Source organism: Mobula hypostoma, chromosome 9 (genome assembly GCF_963921235.1).
Source record: "Mobula hypostoma chromosome 9, sMobHyp1.1, whole genome shotgun sequence".
NCBI classification, from domain to species: Eukaryota; Metazoa; Chordata; class Chondrichthyes; order Myliobatiformes; family Myliobatidae; genus Mobula; species Mobula hypostoma.
In genome coordinates, this window is record NC_086105.1 from 8,404,340 (window position 1) to 8,430,014 (window position 25,675).

Here is a 25,675-nt window from a genome sequence, read left to right on the forward strand (position 1 = left end):
CAGAAACATTGAGGGAGTGCCTTAATCAGAAGGGTTGCAGTGATTCACTGTGGGCACTACCACCATCTTCTCAAGGGCTGTTAAAGATGCGCAGTAAACAGCGGCCTTGCATTCAACACCCTGATCCCAAAGAGAGACTAAGTAAGGAAAGTAGATCAATGACAAGAGAATCTCCTTTTTGGAGCATAATCATGTGATATTACGCCAGGTTTCTGTAAATAGTAACAACCTTGCACTCAACATCAGTAAGACCAAAGAACTGATTGTGGACTTCAGACAGGGTAAGACAAGGGAACACATGCCAGTCCTCTTCACCTGATCAGAAGTGGAAAGAGTGAATTATTTCAAATCTCTGAGGATCTAACCTGGAACCAACATTTCAATGCAGTTGCAGAGAAAGCAAGACAGTGGCTATATTGCACTAGGAGTTGGACGAGATCTCTCCAAAAACACTCAAAAATTTCTACGGATGTACCATGGAGAACATTCCAATTGACTGCATCACTGTCTGGTATGGGGTGGGGGGGGCCTACTGCACATGTTTGAAGTTAGCTGCAGAGAGTTGTAAAATTAGTCAGCTCTATCATGGGTACTAGCCTCTGCAGAATCCAAGACAGCTTCAAGGAGCAGTGCCTCAGAAGGGCGATGCCCGCCACCCAGGACATGCCTTCTTCTCATTGTTACCATCAGGAAGGTCAGGAAGGAGGTACAAAAACCTGACGCACATGCTCAGCGATTCAGGAACAGCTTCTTCCCCTCTGCTATCCAACTTCTGAATGAACATTGAACCCATGTATACTACCCACCTACTTTTTTCATTTCTATTTTTTCGCTACTTATTTATCTATTTTATGTATATACACACATATTTACTGTAATTCATAGTTTTTTTTCTATATTTATCATGTATTGCATTGTACTGCTGCCACAGTGAACAAATTTCATGACAAATGCCGGTCATATTAAACCTGCTTCTGATTCTGAAATTGAATCATGAAATCCTTCATTATAGTGTCTCAATAATACGCCTCAGTATTACACAAACTTTGTTCTCAAGTCTCTACAGTGGAACTTAAATCCAGAGCACTGGGACTCATATGCTGGCATGCTTGCACTAAGTCATAGCTTCAACTACTTCAATTTTCACCAAGCCTGCACAGTGGACTTACCTTTTGCTTCATTTTAAAATAGATCAGTTAGAGAAAGAGCTATCATGTTTAAAATGCAGATGGGGCAAAGACGTCACTGGAAATCATTCATTGGGTATCTATGGGCCTTGGCATGAGAAAGCAACCTGCACGTTGTATATGATGAGAATGGCCAAGAATGATCCCCAGGGCACTCTTTCTGGTCTCTCTTAAGACTGAGAGCAGATTTATCTTCATCAATTCCTTAGTTTGTCAATTTTGGGTTACTGTCACTTCACCTTCTGACCAAATCACAGCAACAACAAGCTTTATAGACACCCAATGGATCCCTTTCTAACATTCCCCATGTCAAAATATTACCTTGGTTTTAATTGCTTGGAATTCAACTGCATAACCTTGTTTTTAACTCCAGCATTTTACAATTGAAAATCTATGTTATTTTGGACCAGCAAAGACAATGATCCCACACTATTTCAAACTGGGTGCATTTGTTGTGAATCATTTCATGCCAGGCATGCCCAGGACAATGCCATTTGCCATAGAGCACTGGAGGGGAATTTGGGCCAAGCTCTCATTGAGTACCTTCAGGGAAATATGTTCTTCACCACGACAATGCTAAACATGGAGGCCACCTATGAAGTGCTCAGCAAATTTCCCCCAATTTTATCACCTAGAAATAAACTTCTAATAGCAGCCCACTCGTGATCCCTTGATTCACAGCTTACCCCAACCCCATGAATCTTTCTCACCCTACCTCCCTGCCATTTGCTGCAACCCACTTTCCTTAAACCGCCAACACTCTGCCACATTGAAGCTACAACCTAGCAATAAGTGCAGGTCTGCCAATCCCAATTCTAAACCTGTAACACATTGCCAGTGGACTCTTACAGAGGCTCTGCTGATGTCTTCACTTTCCCTTGACTGGTTCACAGACACATGCGAGCAGGGGTTCCCAAACCTGGGGTTCACAGACTCCTTGCTTATGTAAGGGGGTTTCGTCTTTTATGTTACTATGTAGGCTAATTAAAATGGCTTCTTTGCTATGTTATACTTTGGAATGCTTCTTTGTTATGTTAAACGCTGAGAAAATTCTTGGCGTTAGCAGCTTGTTTTGAGTTAGAGTGTGATAAGAATATGTTACAAACCAATTGGGATAGTTGTTATGTTTTTGGTGTATTTGAAGATACTGTATGCGCGGGGTTTTGGGAGAGAAGGCGGGAGAGAGAGACAGAGGATGGACCAGGTGCTGTGATGTCCGCTAACGGGGTCGGACTCCGAGCAGGGCGTTCAGCTAGGAGAGGAGACGGAGACGAACTCGTGTGGAGCGTCTGGCCGACCACCATTGTTGGTCCCAGGCGGCCGGTCGAGGTGGTCCGAGGGGTCGCAGGGTGAAGAAGAAGGGTCCTGAGCTCCAACTGTTTGTGCACAAAGAGATTGAACTTTGATAAGTGTGGCGCCTTTTATTTTCCTTTTATATTTTATTCTCTATTAATTATATAGTTCCAGTAATATCTATAAACTGTAAATCATTTAATCATATCTGGTGTATTGTCTGTTATTTGGGCAGGGTCGGGTACATCACACAGCATCTACACAAACTAATTACCCAGTTTGGTGGGGCCGAGGGCTGTTTCCCTAGACGACAGCGAGCTGAGTAACCCTGAGGGTTGCTGGAGGGCTACACTTAATTGTATTGGTCCATGGAATAAGAAAAGAGTTGGGAACCCATGCTCTAGAGGATTGGGAGGCACATGGTGTCTATGGATAATTGCAGAAGACAGTTATCTGTTCATCAGGAGCAACTGATACCTTACAGGGTTAGCCAATTACCAAAATGACTGTGCTGTTCTGCTTCTGTGTGTTTCCAGCAGGCAAAGCTGGAAGCCATAAAAGATGGCCTGTTCCGGGGTTAGCGGACTGTGTTTGTGTGTGGCTGGCTGGGTGGCAAGGAGGGAGGATTGGGGCTTGTTTTGCTGTTGTTGTTTTGCTCTTTCTTGTGCTATGTGTTGTTCTACCAAGCATCATGGGCATGCAATGTTGACACCGGAACGTGTGGCAACACTTGCAGGCTGCCCCCAGCATACCCTTGGGTGTGTTGGTTGTTAACGCAAATGGTATCTTTCACTATATGTTCCAACACACATGTAACAAATAAACCTGAATCTTGAAACTTGATTAACGGGATATTACCATTTGTAAGTAAATATTTGCTCATTTCAAATTCTAAATATACTCAGTTCTGTTCACAGGAATATGGAAGTTTCTTTTGCAGCCAGTCACCAGTACCATATTTTGCAAGGTTTTGCCATTCCTGGTGTCCATGCAGAAAAATGCAACAATTAGCACATCACATTGCATTGACCACACTTTGTAAATCCAACAGTGAGAGAGGTTCTGTTAATTAATCTTCATCCCATTCTTTTGCTGACATCAAGTCAATTTACTTCCCCCTCTCTTCATCTCATCTTTTATAGTTTAAAAATACCATACAAACTGATAAACAGCAATAATCCATAAAGAGTGCCTTCCTTCAAAATGGCAGTGCTCGACTCTGCTAAGGCTTAGCCAAGCATTTTTGCAAGCTGAGCTGATTTTAAACCAGATAAACATACTCATGAAACAGCAAATACATCAGGGAACACTGAAAGTTGTCCAAACAATATGCTTCTTATGTGACCATCACCCCCATGTGATAATCTTTGAGATATTCCTGCTTTCTTACTAAATAAATGCCATTTTCCTGATCTGGATTATCCGCACAGATCTGCAGTCTCCCAAATCCACTATTTTTCAGAAGGGAGAATTCAGAAACATTTTGCATTGCACATGGATTTGTCGGATACAGTCTTTTTAATTATTTAATTATTGAAGCAGATGCAAGAAATGCTAAAGTGCAGCTTTGTAACTTTATTAATAACTCAATAATAACAGCATTAAACAAGGAAATCACCTTCTAATATCCTTGACTCATTAGCCATCAAACCCCTCCTAATGATAAAAATGTCTGACTCATCTTTTTAAAACACCCCCTAACAATAGCAATATCTCATTGACTGACTCATCTTTGAAATACAACTTGATATTTCAATTACTACCAATCACTCTTCCTGACACTAAACATACTTTAACCATCATGGGAAAACGTTTTTTTCTGCTTTAGTAGTTTTTTGGAGATTTTTAAGGGGGTAACTTTTAATATTTTTACCCTTTTATATTTCACTTCCCTGAATCAAATCGGTCTTTGTTTTCCAATATTTCTCCTTCTGTCCCCGATTTGAATTGAATTTATCCAATACAATAGACGTTTAATTCACAGTAATGCTGTTTTCAGAATTCCACCTCCTGACAGATTAAGGAGGCAAAGCAGTCGGTTGAATTTTTCCTTTAATGTGGCAGGATTATACAGGATATTTACAAAATGCTATTGAAACTGTAAACTGTAACTATGAGGAAGGATTAAACAGACTGGAGTTGTTTTTTTTGGAATGGAAGAGTGGTGAATCTGTGGAATTCATTGCCACAGGCTGCTGTGGAGGCCTGGTCTGTATGTATATTTAAGGCAGAGGTTGATAGATTCTTGATTAGTCAGGGCATGAAGGGATATGGGGAGAAGGCGGGAGATTCAGACCAAGAGGGAGATTAGATCAGCCATGATGAAATGGTGGAGCAGACTCGATGGGCCAAATGGCCTAATTCTGCTCCTATATCTTATGGTGTTGTGGTCTTAAAGCATTAATGGTTTCCAAATACTTGTATATGATTTAGTATTTAATATTTAATATGGTATTTTTATGATTTGATTTTTCTTTTCATATCTGAGAAAACTTTTCCAAAACTTAAGACCATAAGCTATAGGAGCAGAATTAGGTTTCACCATTTCATCATGGCTGATCCATTTCCTTCTTAGCCACAATCTCCTTCTTTCTCCTCGCACTCCTTCATGCTCTGACCAATCACAAATCTATCAACCTCTGCCTTAAGTATACCCAATGACATGTCTTCCAAAGCTGCCTGTGGCAACGAATTCCACAGATTCTCCACAGTCTGGCCAAAGAAATTCCTCCTCATCTCCATCGTAAAAGGACTACCCTCTATTTTGAAGCTGTGTCCTCTGGTCCTAGACTCTCCCACTATAGAAAATATCTTCTCCACATCAACTCTATCGAGGTTGATAGGTTTCAATCAGGACACCCTTCATTCTTCTAAATTCCAGTGAATTAAGGCCTAGATACATGACAAATTTCTTCATACAGAATCCATTCAATCCTGGATCATTTTTGTGAACTTCCTTTGAACCCTCTCCATGCCAGCACATTCTTCCATTTTAAGGGCTCCACAACTGCTCACAACAGTCCAAGTAAGGCCTCACCAGTACTTCATAAAGCCTCAACATTACTTCTTTGCTTTTATATTCTAGACTTCTTGAAATGAATGCTAACATCACATTTGCCTTCCTTACCACAGACTGAACCTGCAAATTAACCTTTAGGGAATCCTGCACAAGGACTCCCAAGGCCCTTTGCATCTCAGATTTTTAAATTTTCTCTCCATATAGAAAATAGTCAACCCTTTTATGTCTTCTACCAAAGTGCATGGCCATAAACTTCCCTGCTCTGTATTCCATCCGCCATTTCTTTGCCCATTCTCCTAATCTGCATGTTATATTGTAACCTCTCTACTTCCTCAAAACTACCTGCCCCTCCACTTATCTTTGTATCATCCGCAAAATTTGCAGGAAAGCGATCAAATCTATCACCCAAATCATTGACATATAACGTAAAAAGAATCAATCCCAAAACAGACCCCTGTGGAACACCACTAGTCACCAGCAGCCAATCAGAAAAGGCTCCCTTCATTCCCACTCTTTGCCTCCTGCCAATCAGTCACTGCTTTATCTAGGCTAGTATCTTTCCTGTAATACCAGGGGCTCTTAACTTGTTAAGCAGCCTCATGTGTGGTACTTTGTCAAAAGCCTTTTGAAAATCCAAGTACACAACATTCACCAATTCTCCTTTGTCTATCCTGCTTGTTATTTCTTCAAAAAATTCCAACATGTTTCTCAGGCAAGATTTTCCCTTGAGGAAACCATGCTGACTATGGCCTATTTTATCATGTGCCTTCAAGTACCTTAGACCTCATCCTTAACAATTGACTACAACATCTTCCCAACCAGTAAGATCAAACTAACTGGCCTATAGTTTCCCTTCTTCTGCCTCTTTCCCTTCTTGAAGAGTGGAATGACATTTGCAATTTTCCAGTCTTCCAGAACCATTCCAGAATCTAGTGCTTCTTGAAAGATCATTATTAATGCCTCCACAATCGTTTCAGCCACCTCTTTCAGAACCCTGGGTGTACACCATCTGGTCCAGGTGACTTTTCTGACTTCAGACCTGTCAGTTTCCTAAGAACCCTCAACCCGGTTATGCTAACTACAGGCACACTTCTGACCCGACACTCTTGAACTTCCAGGATACTGTTTGTGTCTTCCACAGTGAATACTGATGCAAAATACTTATTCAGTTCGTCCTTCATTTCGTTGACCCCATTACTACCTCTCCAGCACCATAAATATCCACTCTTGCCTCTCTTTTATACTTTATGTATCTGAAGAAACTTTTAGTAATCCTGTTTAATATTATTGGCTAGCCTACTTTACCAAGATATGTAGACCGTTGATTAATTCCCACATTCATGTTCCTCTCACTGTTGTTAGTTTACAAGTCCACAAGCTTTGCAGAAAAAAATGGATCTGATATGAAGGATACAGGAGTAATTCTCCCGGGGAGATTACCCATTCCAGGAAATTCGAACTGATGTTTCGCATTGCACCTTTCAAAAATTACAAAAACTGCATAAAGCTCTTCAAAAGATTTGTCATTCCTCTTCCAACTGCAAGCCCCAATTTCTTTAGCCAGAAGATTGTGAATCCATGCAATTTATTGCCAGGGATGCTTGTGCAGGCCAAATCATTGGGTCTATTTAATGCAGAGGTTGATAGGCTCTTGATCAGTCAGGGCGTCAAAGGTTACGGAGAGAAGGCAGGAGAATGGGGTTGAGAGGGATAATAAATCAGCCATGTCAGAATGCTGGAGCAGATGCGATGGGCCAAATGGCCTAATTCTGCTCCTGTGTCTTTTGGTCTTATGTACATTGTGCAGTTCTGGTCCCCACACTATAGAAAGGAGGTGATAGTGCTTGAGGGGGTGCAGGGAAGATACCCCAGGACATTGCCTGCAATGAAATGTTTCTGTAATGAGCAGTGACTGGGGAAGTTGGGTCTGATTTTCCAGAGGCTAAGAGGGGACATGATGGAGGGATAAGGATATTGATAGAGTAGACTGCAGGAAGAGTTTCCCCTTTATCAGAAAAAGATAAAATTGGAGGACATAGATTGAGGGTAAGGGGTAAGAAGTTTAGAAGGGATCTGAGGGGGTCAGCATCACCATGAGGTCACCATACCACCATCTCTGGAAAAGTGGTCCAAGGTTGTGGGGCTTGCATGATAAACTGAAGTTTATTATTAAAAGAACACTGAGGCTGTCTACAAGAAGGGTCAGAGCCATCTCTATTTCCTGAGGAGACTGAGGTCCTTTAACATCTGCCAGACGATGCTGAGGATGTTCTACGAGTCTGTGGTGGCCAGTGCGATCATGTTTGCGGTTGTGTGCTGGGGCAGCAGACACCAACAGAATCAACAAACTCATTCGTAAGGCCAGTGATATTGTGGGGATGGAACTGGACTCTCTCACGGTGGTGTCTGAAAAGAGGATGCTGTCCAAGTTGCATGCCATCTTGGACAATGTCTCCCATCCACTACATAATGTACTGGGTGGGCACAGGAGTACATTCAGCCAGAGACTTATTCCACCGAGATGCAGCACAGAGCGTCATAGGAAGTCATTCCTGCCTGTGGCCATCAAACTTTACAACTCCTCCCTTGGAGGGTCAGACACCCTGAGCCAATAGGCTGGTCCTGGACTTATTTCCTGGCATAATTTACATATTACTATTTAATTATTTATGGTTTTGTTACTATTTAATTATTTATGGTGCAACTGTAACGAAAACCAATTTCCCCCAGGATCAATAAAGTATGACTATGACTAAGTTGCAAATAGCCTCTATGTATTTCAAACAAGGCTGGTTACATTGCTGCACATGTGCCAAGTTCAATTGATATGTGATAACCTCAAACAAAAGAATCTGTATCTATTTGTGTCTGATGTGGTCATTCGGTCAGAAACCTCGAAGTAGGTGGTCATGGTAGAACTGACAGTTCCTCGGAAAAACTGGACTGAGGAAGAGTTTGAGCATAAGAAAACCAAATAGCAGAAGCTGGCAGAGCAAGTGCCAGAGTCAGGGGTAGAGGGCACGATACGAGCCTGTAGAAATGAGGTGTAGCGGTTTCGTTGTGTAGGACCAACTCTCTTCTTGGCATTATGTGGGCTGCAAAGAAAAGAGCCATCAGGACCAACACTGAGGGTGCTCACTGAGCCTCTAGATGGCTATGGATCAAGAAGTGTGACCCACAAACCAATGCTGCTGGGACACAACCCAGGGCCTGGTCAACCCTGGCGAGGCTGTCTGATGTTGAAAGACCCGAAACAACCGATGACCTCAGATTACATCACTGATGGTGTGTCCCAGCACATCCTCAAATGTCTCTCAACTTTGCATCTATAATTTGCCTCAGGACTCAAAGCCACTCAATAGGAATGCAGGATAGACAATATAACAACTGTGAGGAGGCAATTAATATAGTGAGGTCTTATGAAGGGACTCATGTGAGCCATGTTGTAATTTTTGGCTCAAGGACTAGTGGGTGACAATAATTACCCATTATCAAAGAGGGACATCTAGTGGACGGATTAAGCGTTTTCTAAGCAACATGCACAAAATACTGGAGGAACTCCACAGGCAAGACAGCATCTATGGAAAAGAGTACAGTCGATGTTTCGGGCCGAGACACCTTCAGCAGGTGTTAAGTATTTTCTGCTCCTCACAGTGCAGTGCAGGTGGAACACAACGTGGGCGATGGCTTTACATAGTGTTCAATACTCAAATATGATTGATTTGTCACTTTAATTCCCTGTCTCTCTTCCACTCTGATCTATCCATCCTTAGCTTTCTACACTGTTCCAATGAAACTCGATTTAAGCTCAAGGAATAACAGTGTCTCAGCCCGTTATAGATTTTCAGGGTCAACATCATGAGCAACAATTTCAGATAATGGTTTTCCTGATCTGATTTAAGCCTCTAATCTTTTGTTTCTATAATCTGCAAAGCTCTTCCACCATCTGTACAGTACCAGTCAGGTGCGTGACAGAATATTGGCAACTTGCCTAGATAATTGCCAACAATACCCAAGAAAAATTCAATGCAGCCCGAAACAAAGCAACCCACTTGACAAGTGCTCTGTCCATCCAAACACTACCACGTGTACCTTCTGTGTTATCTACATGAAACCTACTGCAACAGCATCTCCCAGGCCTATAAAGTTCCATCACTAAGAAGAACAAAGCCAACACCATCATTGGCAAGTTTATCTCAAAACTCATCATGAGCTCCATCATGACTGTGTGACCCAAGTCCAAGAAGATTGCCACAGTAAAGAGTGGACACACACTCCCACCTTCTCATGGGAAAACAGAAATGGGCTGCAAGCTTTGGCCTTACTAGCCATATGCACATTAGTTACTATTTTTTTATGCTGGAATAAAAAACAATCCTCACTTCAAGTAAGATTAAAATATCAATCAGTTAGTGAGTAATTTAAACTATAAATAAAAAATGGTGTCCACCCACGTTGCTTCTCCATGCCCGGAAATCTGATTAATATCAATCTATTAATTTTGTCCCAAATATTAATTCCACATTACGCATTTCTCTATGGTGATCAAATATATTAATCCTGTATTGTATTCTTGCTCACTTTTCACTGAGGTCTCCAACTATCTGCATTACTTGAATCGATATTTAGTCACTAAATGCTGCTTTAAGCAGGTTTGTCACTAAAAAAGCTCACAAATTTCTACAGATGTTCCGTGAACAGCATTCTAACTGGCTGCATCACCATCTGGTATGGGGGTGGGGGTGGGTGGGGGGTGACTGCACAGGTTCAAAATAAGCTGCAGAGGGTTGTGAGTTCAGTCAGCTCCAACATGAGCACCAGCCTACCCAGTATCCAGGACATCTTCAAGGAGCAATTCCTCAAAAAGGCAACGTCCATCATTAAGGACCCCCATCACCCAGGACACGCCCTCTTCTCATTGTTACCATCAGGGAGGAGATACAGGAGCCTGAAGGCACACACTCAATGATTTAAGAACAGTTTCTTCCCCTCTGCTATCCGATTTCTGAATGGACATTGAACCCATGAACTCTATCTCACTATTTTTTTGCATTATTTATTTAACTTAATCTTATATATGTATACTGTAACTATGTATTGCATTGTACTGCGGCCACAAATCAACAAATTTCATGACAGATATCAGTGATATTAAACCTGATTCCAAGATTGTCAAATTGTTTTCATTAAACATTTCCAGTGCAAGATCTCTTTGGATACCAGGTCAAAAAATATCAAATGGAACTGCCACAGCATTATCAACATGTCCAGACAAACACAATTTTAAAGAAATCAACTTTGCCGGAACAGATATATCTGTGGGAAGAGCATTTTGTGGTCAAATTCAGAGGCAGGAATAACATTACCTCTGTTCTCAATCTAATTGCTCTTTTAGTCAGAAAAGCCCATTTGGAATGAGAAATGTTCCATATGAAAAACTCAGAGGGAAAATGGGTTGCCGACTTGGCCATAGACCAGGCAGTGAGCTCCCTGCAATTGAGAGACAGCATCAGCAACCCATGCCTGGGGCATCAAGGCCTCAACTCTGCACACTCCCAACGATGGGGGAGTTCAAGTGCAAGGGATAGGAGTGAGTGACATGGTCCAGACAGCCGTACGGAATCACAGGGTGAAAGATGGTTATCAAGGGCAGTGGAGTTTGGGGGGGTGATGGGGTCACAGGGCACCTGGACAAAATAGGATCTTCCCAAGCGCAAGATCACTTGGGCAGAGCTTTGGAGACTGGAGCCCTTCCGCATTTCCTTCATCCTGCAGTCTGTCCCTGCACCATCACAGCTGCGTACACGGTGTCTGAGAGAGGGCCCCAGCTGCAAGCCTTGTGGTCAGCAGGTTCACTGGCACACGTACTGTCAGGATACAGAACAGCTTTAACACAAGGACGGTATAGGTGGCACCACGACAAGGCCCTGCCGAACTGGAGCAGGAGAGTGTAGAAAGAGACCGGCTGGCAGAGACGCAAACAGGCCAGTCACTTTCATCAAGGAGAGGACCACGCCAGTCATATCAAAGAGGCCTAAATCCAATCTGCTGCAAACTGCCAAATTATGGGAGATGAGGGTCAATGCGGGGAGGAAGCTGCAGTTCCCGGAGGTGGTTCGAACCACACTTTGACCATTCATCATACTGTGGTCCACTGAAGACAAGAAAGTCATCCTGGTGGAGCTCACAGTACCATGGGAGGAAGGATGTGAGGAGGCTCACGAGAAGAAGGCCCTGAAGTACCAGTCTTTAGTCCAGGAATGCAGGGACAAAGGATGGCTGGCATGTCTATTCCCGGTGGAGATGAGCTGCAGGCTGGCATAGAGGTTGCTGTCTGCGCTGGGCCTTGATGAAAAGGGCAAGAACCAAGCAGCTCGCAGGATGGGGGAGGAAGCAGAAAGAGCCTCTTTCTGGATATGGAGCAGGTGAGGAGAGCTGAGCTGGAAGTCAGGAGCAGATGGGCAGTGACACAGCCACCACTGCTGACCCGCCAAATGGGGAGTGCAGTGGTTAAGGGTTGAAACACTCTATGAAGGTTGGGCACCACTTGATGACATCTGACTCTGGCCAAAGGCTACGGTTACCTCATCAGGTAAGTGAAGAGAACACCCCGGTGTATGATGCAAGTTAAACCTAATTCTGAGATTGCCTAATTGCTTTCATTAAACATTTCCATTGCAAGATCTCTTTGAATGCCAGGTTAAAAAGATATCAAATGGAACTGGCACAGCATTATCAACATGTCCAGACAAAGACGATTTTAAAGGAATTAACTTTGGTTGAACGGCTGTATCTGCAGAAAGAGCAGTTCATTGCCCAACTGCAGAGCCAGGAATAACATTATCCATGTTTTCAATCTAATTGCTCTTTTACTCAGAAAAGCCCATTTGGAATGAGAAATGTTCCATATGATCAGCTCAGAGGGAAGTAACATAGACAAGCGTATTTAGATTATGTCATATTCAAATACAGTGGATTCCTGTTAGCTGGGCCATCAGTTAATCAAGGCAGCCACTTATTTGTCTCAACTTTCAAAGAACAAAAACCAATTGAGAAAATAGCCAGGATTCCCTTCACTTACTTGGGAAACTGTGTTGCTTCAATGGGACAGGAGACTTGTCAACTAGTTTCTAATTAGTGTCAGTTGCATCCACTTGTGAGGTTGTTCGGTGCTACACAGTGTTTAGAGCGAACAATTTTTAAATAGCATCAGTTGCATGTATTTGTGTTCAAAAGCAGTGATTTTTGTCACTGTTAGTTGGTGAGAAATAAGCAGTAAGACTATACAGAACTGTTTTGCTCACTGTGGTTTCAAGCATTCAGGCTTGAAGATGCCAGAAACGGTCAGGTGTGAAAACAAAACTGTTTCACTACTACATCAAGTTAGGAATGCAAAGAATTTGAAGGTATCGACAATCATCTTTAATATTACAATAAAATGAAAAGATTTGGAGGATATAGTTATCAAAAGCATCGTATGATGGCAATCCATTATCTGCTCTGATTTTTGTTCATTTACAGTCAATCAAAAGAAAACAGCAGCCAAATTCCTCCATTGCTAACTATTTGGAACTAATACACAGTTTTATAGTTCTGTAGTAGTATTGGTAGTGTTGTAATTTGTATTATATATAAATACATAATTTGTTACTCAGTTAAACTCAACTAAAGACTTTTTATACCTTTTGGAACTATTTCCATGAAGCTTCGGCCAATTAGGCCAAAATGATCCCAAATATCCCAATTAACCAGAATCCACTGTTGCTCAGAAAATAGTACAAATGGGATAAAGAGAAAGGGGGCCAAAGACAACATATATAAATACAAATCATTAACGTACAGGTAATCATAAAAGGCAAAGATAACAAGTGTCAGGAACCTTGGTTTACAAGAGATAATGCAGCCCCTGATTAAGAGAAAAAAGGTGCATGACAGGCATGGGCAAGTAGGAACAAATCAGGTGCTTATGGAGTCCAAGAAATGCAAGAGAACACAGAAAGGCTAAAAGAAAGCATGTAGTTGCTCTAGGAGACAAGGGGAAGGAGAATCCTCGGCAATTCTACAGGTATGTTAAGAGCAAAAGGATTGCTAGGGACAAAACTGGTCCTTAGGAAGACCAGAATGGTCATCCATGGGTGGGGCCAAAACAGATGGGTGTGATCTTAAATATGATCTTCACATCTGTATTTACTCAAGAGATGGATACAGAATCTATAAATGTGGCATCAACTTCATAAACCCTGTACAGATTACAGAGGAAGAGGTGTTTGCTACCCTGTGGAAAATCAGGGTGGATAAGTTCCTAGGGCCTGACAAGGTGTTCCCTCAGATACTACAGGAGGCAAGTGAAGAAATTGCCAGGACCCTAGCAGAGATATTTAAAACATCCTTAGCGACAGAAGAGATACCAGAGGATTGGAGGATAGGCAATGTTGTTCCGCTGTTTAAAAAAGGCTCTACACAGAAACCAAGAAATTATAGGCTGATGAGTCTGACATAGGTTGTGGGAACATTATTGGAAGGTATTCTAAGGGACTGGATATATAAATATTTGGATAAACATGGACTGATTAAGGATAGTTAAAGGTAGTCAGCATGGCTTTGTACGTGGCAGGTCATATCTAACCAATCATGTAGTTTTTTGAGGAAGTTGCCAGGGAATTGGATGAAGCCAATACAGTGGATGTTGTCTACATGGACTTCAGTAAGGCATTTGACAAGATCCCACATGGCAGGTTGGTCAAGAAGGTTCAGACACTCGGCATTCAAGATGAGGTAGTCAATTAGATTAGACATTGGCTTTGTGGGAGGAGCCAGAAAGTTGTAGCAGATGGTTGCCTCTCTGACTGGAGGCCTTGACTAGTGGTCTGATGGTCTAATGCCTTCATAAATCAATGTATTGAGTACAGAAGATGAGGTGTTATGCTGAAGTTGTATAAGATGTTGGTGAGGCCTAATTTGGAGTATTGTGTGCAGTTTTATGCACCTACCTACAAGAAAGATGTAAACAAGTTTGAAAGAGTACAGAGAAAATTTACAAGTAAGTTGCCAGGTCCGGAGGACCTGAGTTATTAGGAAAGATCAAATAGGTTAGGACTGTATTCTTTAGAATGAGAAGATTGAGAGGAGATTTGATAGAGGTATACAAAATTATGAGGAGTAAAGATAAAGCAAATGCAAGCAGGCTTTTTCCAGATGAGGTTAGGTGGGACTACAACCAGAGATCATGAGTTAAGGCTGAAAGGTGAAAAGTTTAAGGGACACATGAGGGGAGACTTCTTCTCTCAGAGGGTCATGAGAGTGTGGAATAAACTGCCAGCACAAGTGGTCCATGCGGGCTTGATTTCAATGTTTAAGAGAAGTTTGGATAGGTTTTATCCGTGGAATGCTTTGCCACAGACTGCCGTGGAGGCCAAGTTCATGGGTATATTTAATGCAGAAGTTGATGGTTTCCTGATCGGTCAGGGCATCAAAGGATATGGCGAGAAGGCAGATTCATGGTTGAGTAAGATCTGGGATCAGCCATGATGGAATGGCAAAGCAGACTCGATGGGCTGAATGGCCTAATTCTGCTCCTATGTCTTATGGTCTTACATGAATAGCAGGGGTATGGAGCGTTATGGTCCTGGTGCAGGTCATTGAGAGTAGGCAGGTTAAGTGGTTTTCAGAATGGACTGGATGGGCCAAACATCCTGCTTCTGTCTGTACTTCTCTATGACTCCATGTATGAGAGTATTTGATGGCTCTGGGCCTGTACTCAATGGAGTTTCAAAACCTCATTGAAACCTATTGAATATTGAAAGGACTAGATAGAGTGGATAATGGTGGGAGTCTAGTATCAGTGGGTGCAGCCTTAGAATACGAGAATGTCCCTTTACTACAGAGATGAAGAGAAATTTCTTTAGCCAGAAGCACTGTTCCTACTAATCCGCACGGTGTCTGAAATGCTCCTGCACACATGGTCTTGGTTGCCATGCAGCTTTAAGTTTCTTTTGCATACTCTTAATATGAAGTGCGACACAATTTTATGGCCATGTAAAAAATTCCTGCTCAGGGCAATGGTTGGTCTCTGCAACTGTAAAAAAAAGAGAGAACATAGGCCAGAGGATGGTGAGTCTGTGGAATTCATTGCCACAGAGGGCTGTAGAGGCCAAGACATTTGGTATATTTAAAGTTAGAGGTTGGTAGGTTCTTGATTAGTAAGGGTGTCAAAGGTTATGGGGAGAAGGCGGGAGAATGGGGTTGAGAGGGAAAATAAATCAGCCATGATGGAATGGTGTAGCAGACTCGATGGGCTGAATGACCTCATCGGCTCCTATGTCTGTGGTCGTGGTTATTCATGGAAAGTGAATGAAAACTATCAACAATGATAAGTTAATGGAATTGTATTGAAAATGCAGAAATTTATATTAATTGTTGAGCAGGCGATATTTGCTGTACAGCAGAGAGTCTGGATCCCTCATTATAATACAAAGATTTGAAGATGGAGAAGAATGGGCAAACAAGATTAAATTGGATAACACTTGAAGTGTGAGAATTTATTCACAGGGAAGAATGAACAACCCTCTTTCTCTTCATAGATTAGGAACATTTCCCAGGAAGAGAACCCACGAGTTAATCGCACTTACCAGGGAATCAAACAGGACATGCAGAAATCCAGAAAGTGTAACTCAAATTACAACGGGCATCAGTTGAGACAAATGTTATAGCCGCATTAAAGAGGAAGCAAGTAAGAGAGAACAGAAGGTGGTACTGATCGGGTTATCTGGGGAGGCTTGAGTGGAGACAGAATTGACTAAGTGGTCAAATGGCCAACCTCTGTGTTGTATAATGGGATTTTTAAAAGGTTGTAGTTACAATTGACAGAGCCCATTAATTCAACTATGCCTGAGACCTACACTTATGCAGCAAAAGCCCCCACCCTGAAGGTCGATTATCGATTCAGGAAAATCAATAAGAAACAAGGTACATCATATAAATGCATAAAACCAAAGTAATTATCTTTCACCCTATTCAGAAACAAATACTAAATTTATATTTCTCTACTATATTTTGTAATATTTAAGTATTTTTAAAATATAAATTCCCCCCTTCCTCTATTCTCCACTCTGGCATTTTACCTCTTCTCACCTGCCTATCACTCCCCCCCCCCCCCCCGTCCCCTCCTCCTTCCCTTTTCCTTATGGTCCACTCTCTCCTCCTATCAGATTCCTCCTTCTTCAGCTCTTGATCCTGCCCACCCACCTGGCTTCACCTATCACCTTAGAACATAGAACATAGAAATCTGCAGCCCATTACAGGCCCTTCGGCTCACAATGTTCTGCCGATCAAGTAACCTACTCAAGAGACTGCCTAGAATTTCCCTAAGCTACATGTATCCTATCTAAGAGGCCCTTAAAAGACCCTATTTTATCTGCTTCCACCACTGCATTCCACACAGCCACCACTCTCTGTGTGAAAACATACTCCTGACATCCCCTCGGTACTTATTTCCAAGCACCTTAAAACTATGCCCCCTCGTGTTAGCCATTTCAGCCCTAGGAAAAGGCCTCTGGCTATCCACACAGTCAATGTCCCTCATCATCTTATACACCTCTATCAGATCAGCTCTCATCCTTCGTCTCTCCAAGGAGAAAAGGCCAAGTTCACTCAACCTATTCTCATAAGGTACGCCTTCCAATCCAGGCAAGATCCTTGTAAATCTCCTCTGAACTCTCTCTATATTATCCACATCCTTCCTGTAGTGAGCTGACCAAAACTGAACACAGTACTCCAGGTGGGTTCGCACCAAGGTCTTCTATAGCTGTAACATTACCTCATGGCTCTTGAACTCAATTCCATGGTTGATGAATGCCAACACACCATACACCTTCTAACAAACACTTCCAATCTGCACAGCAGCTTAGCGTGTCCTATCAACATGGACTCCAAGATCTCTCAGATCTTCCACACTGCCAAGAGTCTTACCACTTATGTTATATTCTGTCTTCAAACTGGACCTACCAAAATGAACCACTTCACAGTTATCTGGGTTGAAATCCATCTGCCACTTCTCAGCCTTGTTCTGCAACCTATCGATGTCCCACTGTAACCTCCGACAACCCTCAAGACTATCCACAACACCCCCAACCTTTGTGTCATCAGCAAACTTACTAACCCACCCTTCTACTTCTTCACCCAGGTCACTTATAAAAATCACAAAGAGGAGGGTTCCCAGAACAGATCCCTGTGGAACACCACAGATCACCGACCTCCATGCAGAATATGCAATATCTACAACCATCCTTTGCCTTCTGTGGGCAAGCCAATTCTGGATCCGCAAAGCAAGGCCTCCTTGGATCCTATGCCTCCTTACTTTCTGAAGGAGACTTGCATGGGGAACCTCATCGAGTGCCTTACTGAAATCTATATACACTACATCCACTGCTCTACCTTCATCAATGTGTTTTGTTACATCCTCAAAGAATTCAATCAGGCTCATAAGGCACAACCTGCCCTTGACAAAGCCATGCTGACTATCCCTAACAGATTATGTCTCTCCAAATGCTCATGAATCCTGCATCTCAGAATCTTCTCTAACAACTTGCCCACCACTGAAGCAAGACTCACTGGTCTATAATTTCCTGGATTACCTCTACTCCCTTCTTGAACAATGGAACAACATTTTCAACCCTCCAATCCTCCGGTACTTCTCCTGTCCCTATTGATGATGCAAAGATCATCACCAGAGGCTCAGCAATCTCCTCCCTCGCTTCCCACAGTAACCTGGGGTACATCTCATCCGGTCCCGGTGACTTATCTAACTTAATGCTCAAGCATTTCAGTCTGCTGTAAGTCATCCCCACAATTGTCAAGGTCTTTTTCCCTGGTGAATACTGAAGCAAAGTATTCATTAAGTACCCTCCATTACCTTCTAGCAATCCTCTTTCCCCTCCCCCCACCTCTTTATTCTGACATCTGCCCCTCCTTTCCAGTCCTGAAGAAGGGTCTTGGCCCGAAAAGTTAATTGTGCATTCATTTCCACAGATGCTGCCTGACCTGCTCAGTTCCTTCAGCATTTTGTGTGTGTTGCTTTGAATCAAAAAAAAAATGTTTGGTTCTAGAAATAGGCAAGAAAATGTCAAAATAGACATTTTAAAAAAAACATGTAAAATATTGTTTGTATTTCTCAGGAATGTAAAGCTAATCTGGGTCATAGTCTTAGCAATGAATAAAGCACTGCACTTTATTGCAGAAAAAGATTAATATACTGTCCATTATTTTCAACGAACAACCAAATCAAGACACTATAACTTACTAACTGATAAGAAATACCATGAATTGCTGATGTAATTAGCAAATTGATGACAACAAAGACTATCTCAAGGTCACTAATTAAAACTTTGTTGTGTCTACAAAGGGTTCTGTCTACCATCACCCCCCCACAATGAAATATACCACCGTCTTATTCAGATAACTGGCAGAAATTATCCTTATAAAGTGAAACACAGAGTTGCCTAGTTATTATCTCACAGTTCCAGTTATTATAATTACACACAGTCAGATTGTTCTCTTTAATGATAATTAACAGCAAGGAAGGATATATTAATTCTTCATTTTTGGATGCTAAATAAGAAGTTACACATGGTAGATAAATTTAAAGATAATTTCATCAATAATAGATAACTAAAACCATACAACACTTGCTGTCACAAAGGACATGGCGTCCTTATTCAACACTGTCTCAAACAAAGACCAATAACAACCAGATTATTTTCCCCATGCTTCTTTCAGCTTTCAAATTATCACTCAAAATATATGAAGTCAGCTTAACTTAGTAAACATAACAGCAAACCACTCAAAGATCTTTCTTGTAATTTACCAGTTGCCAATAGATAATATTCTGTTATGTTATCTCCAAAAGGACCTTACATACTAAAGTAGTGTCAGTACCTTCAGTTGAACTGTCTTTGTGTGTGTTTCCCCCTAGGTGTCAGTTTGTGGTTTTGTATTGCCATGTGCTCCTGGCCCCACTCTTGCTCTACTCCGGCCCCTGTACTATTGAGTACTACATCTCTCATCTATTTCTCATTATTACCTGTCTTACTGAGACCTGTGTCTCATTGTGCTCCACCTATCGTCTGCCTCTCTGTTAATTGCTCAGTGTATTTCAGTCCTGTGTTCTCACCTGCTTGTTGCCAGATTGTGTCAGTGAATTTTCCTGAGCCTTTCCAGCATTTGTGCCCGTACTCTGTCTGTCTGAATATTGACTCTGCCTGTTTCCCGATTCTGGTTTTTGGATTTCTCTGGATGTTTTGATCTCTGCCTGAACTTTGATGCTGACTTTGTTTGCAGCTTGGGATTTGTTACTCAATTAATATCACTGTGCACAGTACTGGGTCTGCGATTGGATCCCTGGTCCAGTGTCCTGACAAGTAGCTGCTACTTACAATTGGTAACAAAGAGGATAGTGCATTAATTAATTAAAACAACTTTTTAAAAATCCATTTTGCATATGAATTTTTTAAATTTGTCTTGGAACAATATTAGATGTAAGCATAAAATTTCCATATTTAGGTCTACATCAGTTGATGGAATTAGTATCAATTTAATTAAATTCTCTGGTTGGTTCTCCTGCAACCATTGTATATCCATTCATTGTGCAGAAGATTTATTTCAGCTACACTAATAATCCCTTGCTCAGAGAAGCAAGGTTGGTGTTTTGTTCATAATGATGCACACTTTCTAAACAGCTGTAAATGGCAAATTCCCTGCAACCAGCACCAGCTGGCATGATTAGTTAGTTCTCCTGTCAGTACGGTTTGATGACCACCCTGTTGTTAAAAAAAACCCAGACTAACCGAATGCATGAGTTTTTGTAGCCACCCTCCACTTACTGTGTTTTTGGAGGCAGGGATGTGATGGAAATTACATTGTTTTTAACACTAGAAATTGTTGCTGTTTCTATTCCCTCATTTCTTTTATAAACTGTTTTCAGAATTAGATTTATTGTTCAATGAATTGTTAGCATTACATTATGCTGAGTCTCTCTAAATCACTGATTGTTGTAGGGTTGTAGATAAGTGAATTGTACAGTGTTATTTAAATCTAATCAGGCATATGTGTGAATATCGCACACATGATTCTGTGATCTTCCTTTTGCATTTAACCATAGCCCACTGCCTAGATGTCAAAGGTATTTGGGGTTTTTTGTTTGAGTAGGGATTGTTCTGCTCTCCTTACTCAGCTCAAGGTGCACAGTCTTCACATGGGGCCTTAACATTTTCAACCAAGATAGATTCGGAGAAAAATCTGACAATGATGACAAAAAAAGAGTATCTCCATGCAAACCACTGAGGTCAGCAGTCGGCTCATCAATGGCAGTAAACTGTATAAAAATAAAATTACATGCTACTTGGGGGGAGAAATGGAAAACTAAAAATTTACTTCAAAATAAAACCAAGTCATATTTCACCATTTTCTGCAAGAATTCAATGTTAAGGTTAAAAGTTCTGAGAGAATTTTATTATCAAATACATATATGTCACCATATACAACCTTGAGATTAATTTTCTTGTGGGAATACTCAGCAATTCTATAGAATAGTACAGTTGCTGTCAGAGAAATGTATACAACATACATTCTGAAATGCTTTTTCTTTGCAACCATCTACAAAAAACAGAGGAGTGCCCTAAAGAATGAATGACAGTTAAATGTTAGAACCCCAAAGTACCTCTTCCCCCCACCCCACACATAAGCTGCAGCAAGCAACGATCCCCTCTCTCCTCAACGGCAAAAAAAAGCGTCGGCACCCACCGCTGAGCACACAAGCGTGCAGCAAAGCAACAGCAAAGACAGAGACTAGCAGTACCCCAAAGACTACTCATTCACCCGGTATTCAACATACCACAGGCTCTGTCTCTCTCCCTAATAAGGGAGAAAGAGATGTCTCCATTTCACAACCTTTTGTAGAATTTTCCATTCAAAGGCATTCCCATACTAGGCTGTGATGCAACCAATCAATATACTCTCTATTACACATCTATAGTAGTTTGTAATTCAATAGATTGCTTACAATTCAATAAACAATAACACCATCTATATTACATAAAATAGGTAAAAAAAAAATTTCCAGGGCAGGGACAAACTCAGGGGGAGCTGTATGGAAAGTGAAGCCAAGTTTTCAAACAACTTAAGATCATTTATTAGGCACCATGTAATGCTATTACAGGGTTCAATTCTGTCTCTATCTGTTCTCCCCATGACCACATGGATTTCTTCTGGGTGTTCCAGATTCCTCCCATATTCCAAAGTCATCCAGGTTAGTCCATTAATTGGTCACATTGGTATAAAGGGCACATTGGGATACCATGCTATATCTTGAAATAATCCAATGCAAAAGAAATTATCACTAAAGTTGTTTGATCTAAACATCTTCTGTTATGTTAGTTACCTCTTTTGATATCAGAATCAGATTTAATGCCCCCGGCCTATATCACAGGGTCATAGACTCATAGAGAAGTACAGAACAGAAACAGGCCCTTTGGCCTATCTAGTCCATGCCAAAAAACCACTTAAACTGCCTGCTCCCAACAACCTGCACCAGGACCAGAGCGCTCCATATCCCTACTATCCAAACTTCTCTTAAAGGTTGAAATCAAGGTCATATGGACCACTTGTGCTAGCAGCTCATTCTACGCTCTCACTACTCTCTGAGTGGAGAAGTTTCCCCTCATGTTCCCCTGAAACTTTTCACCTTTCACCCTTAACCCATGACCTCTGTTTGTAGTCCCACCCAACTTCAGTGGAAAAAGCTTGCTCACATTTACCCTATCTATACCACTCATAATTTTGTATACCTCTATCAAATCTCTTCTCAGTCTTCCACATTCTAAGGAATAAAGTCCTAACCTATTCAACCCCTCTTTATAACTCAGGTCCTCCAGACAGACCTGGCAACATCCTTGTAAATTTTCTCTGTACTCTTTCAACCTTGCTTACATCTTTTCTGTAGGCAGGTACCCGGAACTGCACACAATACTCCAAATTAGGCTTCACCAATAATATATAACTTCAACAAAACATCCCATCTTCTGTACTCAATACATTGATTTATGAAGGCCATTCTTTATGACCCTATATGCATGTGACGCCACTTTCTACAAATTATGTACCTGTATTCCCAGATTCCTCTGTTCTACCACACTCCTCAGTGCCTTACCACTCACAGTGTAAGATCTACCCTGGTTGGTCTTGGTTGGCATCCATCTATCTCGAAGGACAATGGTTGATGATCATCATCATCACAAGCCTGGACGGAAGGTATGGAGATCCTGAGATGCCCAGTCGTCAAAATCCCCCTCTCAGCCTCACCAGTACAGTCCAAAAGAAAGCTATGAAGATTGGCTGCAGGAGCTGCCAGAAGGACGTTCAGTGATGTCCAGATGCCTTCGGGGCTCTACTCCGGATTTGCTGTCTGGGTTTATTCCCATAGCCTTTGTCTCTCCCGAGGCTGCCCACAAGGCAGTGGGGCTAGTTACACCCATAGTTGGGGATCTGGTTCACGTGCACCAGGAGTTGTCTACACAACAGTGGGCCTGTATACTATGTGTGCAGGGCTGAGACCACCCCACCCCTTCCCCGTCCTCTGTAGTTCAGCTGAGTCAGTGTGTTGCCAGTGAGGAGGCTCTACATGGGGCTTGCTGTTGGAGAAGCTATGTACTGGCAAGGAGACACTTACACATTCAGCTCTCCTTTCTGCAAGACTGCCAGCCAGAGGTGAAAGCTGAAAATGAGAGTGACAAGCACTACCACATTAAGCACATCACATCAACCATTTTGACACCTGTTTGGTCCTACCGAAGTGCAAAACCTCACACTTATCTGCATTAAATTCCATCTGCCAATTTTCATCCCATTTTTCCAGCTGAAGCAGATCCCTCTGCAAGCCATGATTTTGATGTCATCTGCAAATTTGCTCATCCAGTTAACTACATAATCATCCAGATTATTGATATAGATGACAGACAAAGGACCAGCACCAATCCCTGCAGCACATCACTAGTCACAGGCCTCCAGTCAGAGAAGCAACCCTCTATGACCACTCCCTGGCTTCTCCCAAAAAGCCAATGACTAATCCAATTTGGTGTGAAATTTGTTGCTTTCCAGTAACAGTACAATGCAATACATAATAATAAAACAACTATTATTTACGATACGAAGTATAAATGTGTGTTTCTGTATTTATATATATATGAAAAGAGAGAAAAGAATAGTCAGGTAGTATTCATGGGTTCAATATCCATTCAGAAATCTGATGGCGGAGGGGTATGTTTCTGTTCTTGAAATGTTCAGCTCCTGTAAATCAGTTTTGATCGTTAATAAACTACCAAAGGGCTTGCTTCTGTATCATGGTGCTCTGACTCCATGATGTGATATGACAATTTACTTGATAATCCATGGATCATTCCCTTGGTTTCCATAAAAAATTCAAGATGATGGACTGGAAAAAATTGATTTTCATTCAGCATCTCCCTGCAGATTATAACGAGATCCATCGGCATCAATGGTAGAAAGTGGAAAGGAATTCAGTTTAAACCAGCTAACTTCATAATTAGGTAGATTATAGGTACTTCAAGATTAATAATTTATTCAATATGATCATCGGTCTCAATTATCCTTGAACACTTTTCATCCTTGTACTGAGAAAACTGGCAATCAGTGGATAAAAGCAACATCCATTATTAAGGATGTCCATCACCTAGGACATGCCCTCTTCTCATTGCTACCATCAGGGAGGAGGTATAGGTTATAGTAAACATATTTAATTTAATGTAATTTTGATAGGCTGCATCATCCGGGGGGTACTGCAAGGGAGTGAAAGAAACTACAGAAAAGTTATAAAATCAGTCAGCTCCATCTTGGGTACTAGCATCCGAGGTATCCAAGACATATTCAAAGAGCAGTGCCTCAAAAAGGTGGCATCCATTATTAAGTAGCCCCATCACCCAGGACATGTCCTCTTCTCATTGTTACTGTCAGGAAGGAGATACAGAAGCCTGTAGGCGCACACTCAACGATTCAGGAACAGCTTCTTCCCCTCTGCCATCGATTTCTAAATGTACATTGAACCCAAGAAATTTACCTCACTTTATTATTATTTCTGTTTTTGCACTATCTTAATTTAATTGCACTCACTGTAATTAAATTTTCTATATTTATCATGTAATGCATTGTACTGCTGCCACTAAGTTAACAAATGTCGGTGATATTACATCTGATTCTGATTCTGAACACAGGAGGCTTAGGCAGAGTATTGACACAGATGTACACATAATATGCTGAGTTGTCAGTCTCTGCTGTGAATACTTCACAGCGTTTTAAAACGATACATGGATGTATTTTTAAAAATCCTGTTTACCAACACCCATCAAAGGGAGTTGCTCTCTAATCTTAGATGGCTACTCACCACTGAGATCAAGTCATCTTCTGGAATAGGGAGGTTTTCAATTCCTGACCACTGATCATCATTCGTGACGAAGTGAGAGCTTCGATCATTCGATACTCTTGGGTAAGTCGACTTGACAATCATAGCAGGAGGAGGTCTGCTTCGCTCTACGTATTTGTGGAACAGCGGTTCACTGGTTCTGCTTCTTCGCATTTCCTTGTTGCTTAAGTCTGCAGCTCTATCAATACGTTGCAGACGGTGGTAGATAAGTGTTGATTTTCCATTGCTAGATTGCGTTTTCTGACCTCTTGTCTCAAGGTTTTCATGATCTCCTGAAAAGCATCCTGAAAAAAAGAATCATTTCAGGAAGATAATTTAATATTTTTGCATACTTGATTCTCTATTAACTCAATAACTTTGGCCAATAAACAGACAAACACACTCTTAACTAGTGAATTTAACCATAAACTCACTATTACTCACTATTTATAACAAAGGGCTTGACCCAATAGTCAAATGAGGCTCCATTATGTGAAAGAATGATAGCACAAGTTCAAAATATGCTAATTATTCAGTTCCCAAGTAGAACAGTTACAGTGGAGAAGAAATTTATTTGTTCCACTGACATCATATAAACATTCAATAGCAATACATTTAGACCCACTCTCCTGCTGAAGGGTTTCGGCCCGAAACGTCGACTGTACTTTTTTCCATAGATGCTGCCTGGCCTGCTGAGTTCCTCCAGCATTT

The 25,675-nt window shown here is 41.5% G+C and overlaps 1 protein-coding gene across 1 annotated transcript in view; it reads right to left on the reverse strand.

The window, feature by feature from the left end:
• The window catches only part of ptprr (protein tyrosine phosphatase receptor type R), a 289,950-nt gene extending 264,975 nt beyond the window's left edge, over positions 1-24,975 (reverse strand). The window contains exon 1 of the mRNA XM_063057714.1: positions 24,947-24,975. The gene's annotated coding sequence lies outside the window, so the exon portion shown is untranslated. The remainder of the gene's footprint in view (positions 1-24,946) is intronic.
• Between the last annotated feature and the right edge of the window lie 700 nt (positions 24,976-25,675).